This window comes from Camelus ferus, chromosome 33 (genome assembly GCF_009834535.1).
Source record: "Camelus ferus isolate YT-003-E chromosome 33, BCGSAC_Cfer_1.0, whole genome shotgun sequence".
NCBI classification, from domain to species: domain Eukaryota; kingdom Metazoa; phylum Chordata; class Mammalia; order Artiodactyla; family Camelidae; genus Camelus; species Camelus ferus.
Window position 1 is genome coordinate 17,239,852 of NC_045728.1, and position 6,252 is coordinate 17,246,103.

Below are 6,252 nucleotides of genomic sequence, written 5' to 3' on the forward strand. Positions count from 1 at the left end.
GTCCCTGATACAGTGTACTCCTCTGAAAGATACTAGGTAAATGTTATTAAGTCAATAAATGAATACCTAAGTGACTGGTAAGTCTTTTATCTGCAAGCCTGGTGGATTAGTAACCACACAGTTTTACGGCTTTAATGATGATGAATGACTCTGAGGCCAATTAGCATTCATTTATGTGGCTGCTGCTGGGTTGATTAACTCTAATAAATGTGAACAAATTAGCAGTTGTTGTCTTCTAGCAAATTACACCTTGTGACGTCAAGGTGAATCCCATGCCAAGTTTTGAAGGTGCTGGACTGTATAAACTTGGGCTGTGGTTGGGAGATGCTCTGAAGTTTAATCCACAAGGGCCTCCAACCTTCCCCCAGCTGCCTGCTCGCCTAGACCTTCCCGAAGCTGCATTTCATGGTGATGGTCAGGACAGGAGAGGTGTTCAAGTCTATGAGCCTTTGCTAATTCCCTTTGCTTATTTTGCTTTTCCATTAAACCTTTGACCTACTAGTGTGGGTGGTTGCAAGACTGTGAAGACCTGGGGAGGGTCCCTATGGTGAACTCAGTGGCTGGGGAGGGAGAGGTCTGGCTCTCTTTTCTTCTGGGGGGATCCTGAGAGAAGATCTGGCCTCAGAAGCTTCCTGGTTCCCTGGGATCCCTCCTCCTTAGGGTCCTCAGCTTGTAGGATGAGCTGAGCTTTCACCCAAGCACGTTACCTCATCTCTCCCGTCCCCAGCTGATGGTGACGTCTGCTTTATGGGGCATTGCAGTGGAGTTGTTTAAATGGATTAAATGAGATAATGAATGTCATGGTGCTTGTCCAGAACCTCTCTACCCTTACCGGTGACTTCTGAGACAAATTCTTTGTACCGTCACATTGAGATTGAGATTGAGATTGGGGTGCCAGGGAGGGCAGCTGGCTCAGAGGTGGGGGAGGGACTTGCCGGACTCCTTACTGAAGGTCTCTGGGTCCAGAAGAAACTTCCCTGCATCCTTCTTCCTTGGGGTCAGAGCATCTCCTAAGAGGCTCCAAGCCAGATAATCTAACAGGTTATTACTCATTTCAAGGACATCAGCAAGTCCCTTGGAATTTGTAGGCTTGTGTTTAGCTGCCTGTGGCGTGAGAGGTGGGCAAAGTGTCTAAGAATTCCTTTGGGGAGGGGTCGGCCAGCTCTCTGGGTGGCAGTCAGTGTGGGCACTTAACTGAATCGCCTGGCATCCATGGTTCTTTGAGCTTGGTGCGGAGAGGACCCTGGAACACATCCTGTCAGTCTGGCTCAGTGCAGGGCTAAGGCCCTGTCCTGGGTGTCATTTCAAGTTCTGCTTGAAGTGATGTGCTGTCTGGGGAGTCCCGGTGCTAATATAAAGGCCTCTGCTTCTCAAGATCTCCTGGATAAAGCTGCCCCGATTTGTGAGCGGTGGATTGAGGGGGCGGAACTTAATTTCACAGAATGTTGACGGGGGGGGGGGGGGGGACGGGACGGGACGGACTCAGCCCACAAGCCTTCCTGGGCCTGCCACCACGGCGAGCGGCCAGCAGGGGGAGCTCTGTCACCGTGGTGCCTGCTCGCTGCGCGGGGCTGAGGGTCTGTCTAGCGGCCTGAGAAGGTGCTCCCGGAGTGGCGAATGGGGGCTCTCTTTGGGTGCTGAAGAGTAGCGATGTCAGGAGTCAGGGCTACAGGAGTCTTAGCCGGAAAAGAAGCGGAAATCCACTGTGCCTGGTACCCAGGGTATGGAAGGATGCGCACAAAGAAAATGAACAAACGTCTTGACTTGGGGAGTCTTAGTTGGGGGGAAGGGACAGAGGGGGTGGCCTCACTAAGACAGAAGCTGCGACGGCCCCCACCTATTAGGATTGCCCTCCCCGCCTCGTGCAGGGCTGCCCGCGGGGACTGGCTGCGGGGGTGGGGGTGGGGGTCCCAGTGTGGAACCTGGAGTTACTGAGTGTGTCTGCGGGGGGGCCTTGCGTCCATGTCCCCTGAGCAGCCCTCGGGGAGGTAACCTACCCTCGCCCTGGCAGGTCTGCTGTAACCAAAGGCAGAAAGGCTGTAAGAGAGAAGGTTTCCAAGCGGTCCTTCTTGATTCAGGCGGACTGTCTTCTCGTGCACTCAGACCGGGAAGTGATGAAGGTGGAGGGAGACACCCTTCCGTTCCAGGCCTTGTGGTGGCCATGTGAGCATTTAGGGGGATGGACACATGTGCGCATGTGTGTCCCAGGGCTCTCGTGGTGGTGGGGTGAGTGAGCAGCCTGCACATCCGTCTCCTGCAGAAGGTCTTAGGCTCAAATGGGACTTGTGTTTTCCTTTTCTCAGGAGCACTGCCGGTCACTTCTCCATCTGTTTCATGCGGAGTGAGGCTCTGGGAAGCTGAGGACAGGACATGAGGTTTGCATGCATCAGTCCTGCGTACATGTGAGACGAGACTGTGAGGTGTGAGTACAGGCTTTGGAGGAGGAGGGGCCTGGGAGGTGTGAGAGGCTCTGAGCCCAGAGCCATTTCTCCTGGGCAGGTGGAAAGAGTGGTCTTGTCCAGAAGCTCTCCACCCTTACTGGTGACTTCTGAGACAAATTCTTTGTGCCTTCATGTTGAGATTGAGATGGAGGTGCCAGGCAGGGCAGCTGGCTCAGAGGTGGGGGAGGGACTTGCTGGACTCCTTACTGAAGGTCTCTGGGTCCAGAAGGACCTTCCCTGCCTCCTTCTTCCTTGGGGTCAGAGAATCCTACCAGACCGAGGGATTAGTGGTTCTCTTCAGGTGAACGGAGCGGGAACCACCTTCCTGTTTCTGATGGAATTTGCAGTGAACCATAGAGTTTCAGAGAGGAAGCGAGGCTGACTCCCCACTTTGACAGCTTCTGTGCCCTGCAAGTCCTCGGTGCCTGGTCTCAATGGGACCATGAAAATCACTGTAACGTACCAACCTCTCCACTGTTTATTGACCTCAGTGTGTGGCATTGCTGGCCAAGCCAGCTTCACTTTCTCTTTCCTGCGAACTGGGTGGTCTAGACCCCCTGCATGGTCTAGACCAAGTAGCATTTAATGTGTGGCCCAGGTGGGAGCCCCCGGGGACATTCTGCCCTTTTGCACACACAAGTGCAAATCTGAACTTTGTTTGCAAGTCGGTTGGCTAGCTCTGCTCACTAGAAGCAGAGTATCCCTCTTGAATTCTCCAGATTAGAGTTTTCAGATCATGATGGACCCAAACACAAGGTCAGGTGTTCCCGTCTGCATCTAGGCAGCGTTAGGGAAGAGGTGCGGGCTGAGCGCTCAGGTCGGCACGGCTAACTGTATCACCTCTTTCTGCCCTGAGCCCTTCTATGGCTCTCCACTGCTCGTAGATAAAGATCAAAACCTTCCAGAAAGTCTACAAGGCCCCATGGGATATACCTTCTGGAGAAAGATGTTCTTCAGGCCCATCTTGCCTCATTCTCTGGACCCCAACCACTCAAGAGCTCTTGGTCTCTTGATTCCATCATGCTCTGTCCAACCTCAAGGCTTTTGCGTGTGTTGCTCCTATTTCCCAACGTGCTCTCCGCTATCCCCTTCTCGGTAATGCCCACTCATCCTGCGGAGCGAAGCCTAGGTGCCACTTCCAAGGACGCCCTCCCAGCCCTCCCAGACTAGGTCCTGTCCGACATTCCTAAAGCCCTTGGGAGCCTTTGCCACCATCAGAAAGACTTTCAATTGTGTGGTTGATTATTTTCTTTCCCCTGCTAGAATTTAAGTTTCATGAGGGTAGGACCTATGAGTTGATCTTGTCTGCCACCTAGCACAATGCCTGGCACAAATTAAATCCTCAAAAAAGATGTGCCGGATGTGTGACTGAAGGGGGTCACCAGGTTGCCAGGGGAATCCCTCTTACCTTCCAGCAGACAGACTCCTGTCCTAGAGCGTGTGGATGCTTTTGCGTGTTCTTACCCATCGAAGGGGAGGACCATGGCTAAGCGGAATAGTTTACATGTAGTGCCTGTGATTTTTGAGGCTTAGCTCTTGTGAGTCTCTCTCCTGTTTTCTCTCTCCCAGAGAGATCTGTCTGCCAAGGAAGGGTCCATTTCTTACCATGCCCACTGCCTCCTTTCTCCCTGATCTTTGCTTTAGAATCTTTGTGTGAAAAATGTGGCTTTCTCCGGGCAAAGCGCACAATGCTAACTGGTCCAGGAAAGGCTGTCGTCTGTTATCTCCTGAGTTATATCTCCAGAGCTGGGCTTCTGAGTGTGGTCCACCCTGCCACAGATGCAACTTCAGCATGAGACTGAGATGCAGGTCATCGGAACTGCTTGCGATGACTTCGGAAGAAGCTTGACTGTCTCCCGGAGAAGTCTGCAAGTCCTCCAGGACTCTGAGCCTTGAGACCTGGCTCAGGGGCAGCTGAGAAGCTAGCCTGTGAGCCTCCTTTCCCCCAGAGGACTGGACTGCAGCCCCCTGGCTGAGCTCGGAGTGTCTCTAGGCCACTGCAGTTGTCCACAGGGAGCACGTGCCACCCCTAGCCACTCCCTCACCTGCCTGTCCTTGGGCTCCCCTGCACTGAGTCAGCAGTCCCCCCCCCCCCCCACTGCTGTCTTGGCCTTGTGCAGCCAAGCTAAGCCAAGCCTGGTCACAATGAGTCAGTTCATTGGGAAGCTCACATCCTGTAATCTTTTCCAATATGACATTTAGCCAACTGGCTCCCAACAGTGAAGACCCTGGGAACTGAGGCTGCTTAAGACTCATGACCCTGCTCAAGCCAACAGCAAGGGCCATGTCGGGGGAGCGGGGCGGCCACCCTGCTGCCAGGGCTCTCTTTGCTCCGTCTTGGCTCCTGTCTAGCAGCGCATGGCTCTGGCTGGCAGTCAGCAATCCAGTGCTGGTGCCTGTTGGTGGCTTGGCGTTCCTCCATCCAGCCAGGGCGTTTGGACCTTTTCCTACCTTCTGCTTATGAGTTTCAGAAGCGAGCCAGTGGGCCTCCTAAGAAATGGCCTCCATTGATGTCAATTCTCATCCGAGTCCTAAGGGAGCAATGTTTCTTTCTTTTTTCCACGTTGACCCCGCTCTCTTGCCCTTGGCTCAAACCCAGAAACCTCAGGTAGGATCAGTTCTGTGGGGAGGGAAGGGCTGAGGGGGCGCGTATAGGAGATGGGGGTGGCAAAATCGGGTTATGTCTGGTCACCAGTACTGGTTGAGACTTTGAATCTCCAGGTTTGTAAAGAAGCCAAGAAAGGAGGTGGTCACAGGCCTGTTTCTTGGCTCTCGGATTGACTGGCTGTGACTTTTATCAGGAACTTTCTGACACTTCTGTGAACATCAGAGTTGACCTCTGTTATGGGCCGAATTGGGTCCCCCTTACCCACCCAAATTTGTATGCTGAATTCCTAACCCCAGTGCCTCAGAAAATGACTATATTTGGAAAGAGACTCTTAAAAAATGGTAATTAAGATAAAATGAGGTCATATAGGTGGACCCTAATCCAGTATGACTGGTGGCTTTTTTTTTTTTTTTTTAAGTATAGTCAGTTTACAATGTTGTGTTAGTTTCTGGTGTACAGCATAATTTTTCAGTCATACATATACAGACATAGATTCATTTTCATATTCTTTTTCATTATGGGTTGCTGCAAGATATTGAAAACAATTCCGTGTGCTACACAGAAGAAACTTGTTTGTCTATTTAATATACAGTTCTATCTGCAAATCTGGAACTCCCTATTTACCCCTTCCCACTTCCTCTCCCCACTGGGAACCACAAGTTTGTTTCCTATGTCTGTGAGTCTGTTTCTGTTTTGTAAGTAAGTTCATTTGCGTCTTTTTTTTTTTTTTAGATTCCACATATAAGCAATATCATATGGTATTTTCTTTTCTCTTTCAGCTTACTTCACTTTGGTGTTCTTATAAGAAGAGGCGAGGAGAAGGCAGTCCATCTGCAAGCCGAGGACAGAGGCCCTCAGGAGAAACTGACTCTACAGACACCTTGATCTTCAACTTCCAGACTCCAGAAGTGTGAGAAAATAAACTTCTGTTGTTTAAACCACTCCGTCTGGGGTACTTTGTTATGGGAGCCCTATCAAGCGAATATGACTTCCTCCAGACTTAGCAGAGGTTTGCAGAAAGGCCAAGACAGCAGTGGATCAGATGTCCCCAGCCTGGCCAGCTGCTTCTCGGGCTCTCCAGGTGGCTGGTCTCACTGGCTTCTCCGCTGTTTCTTCTCCAGGCAGCCACCAACCTCATCTTGTTTTGGTGGTTGGCCAAATTGCCAGCATGACTGGTGGCTAATGAATAAAACCTTTCTCCTC

At 51.6% G+C, this 6,252-nt stretch overlaps 1 long non-coding RNA gene across 1 annotated transcript; it reads left to right on the plus strand.

Moving 5' to 3' along the window:
• The first annotated feature begins 1,547 nt into the window (after window positions 1-1,547).
• On the plus strand, window positions 1,548-5,990 carry LOC116661154. The gene is made up of 3 exons (XR_004316925.1): window positions 1,548-1,721; window positions 2,304-2,422; window positions 5,829-5,990. It is a non-coding gene; the product is annotated as an uncharacterized LOC116661154 (long non-coding RNA).
• The last annotated feature ends 262 nt before the right edge of the window (window positions 5,991-6,252 follow it).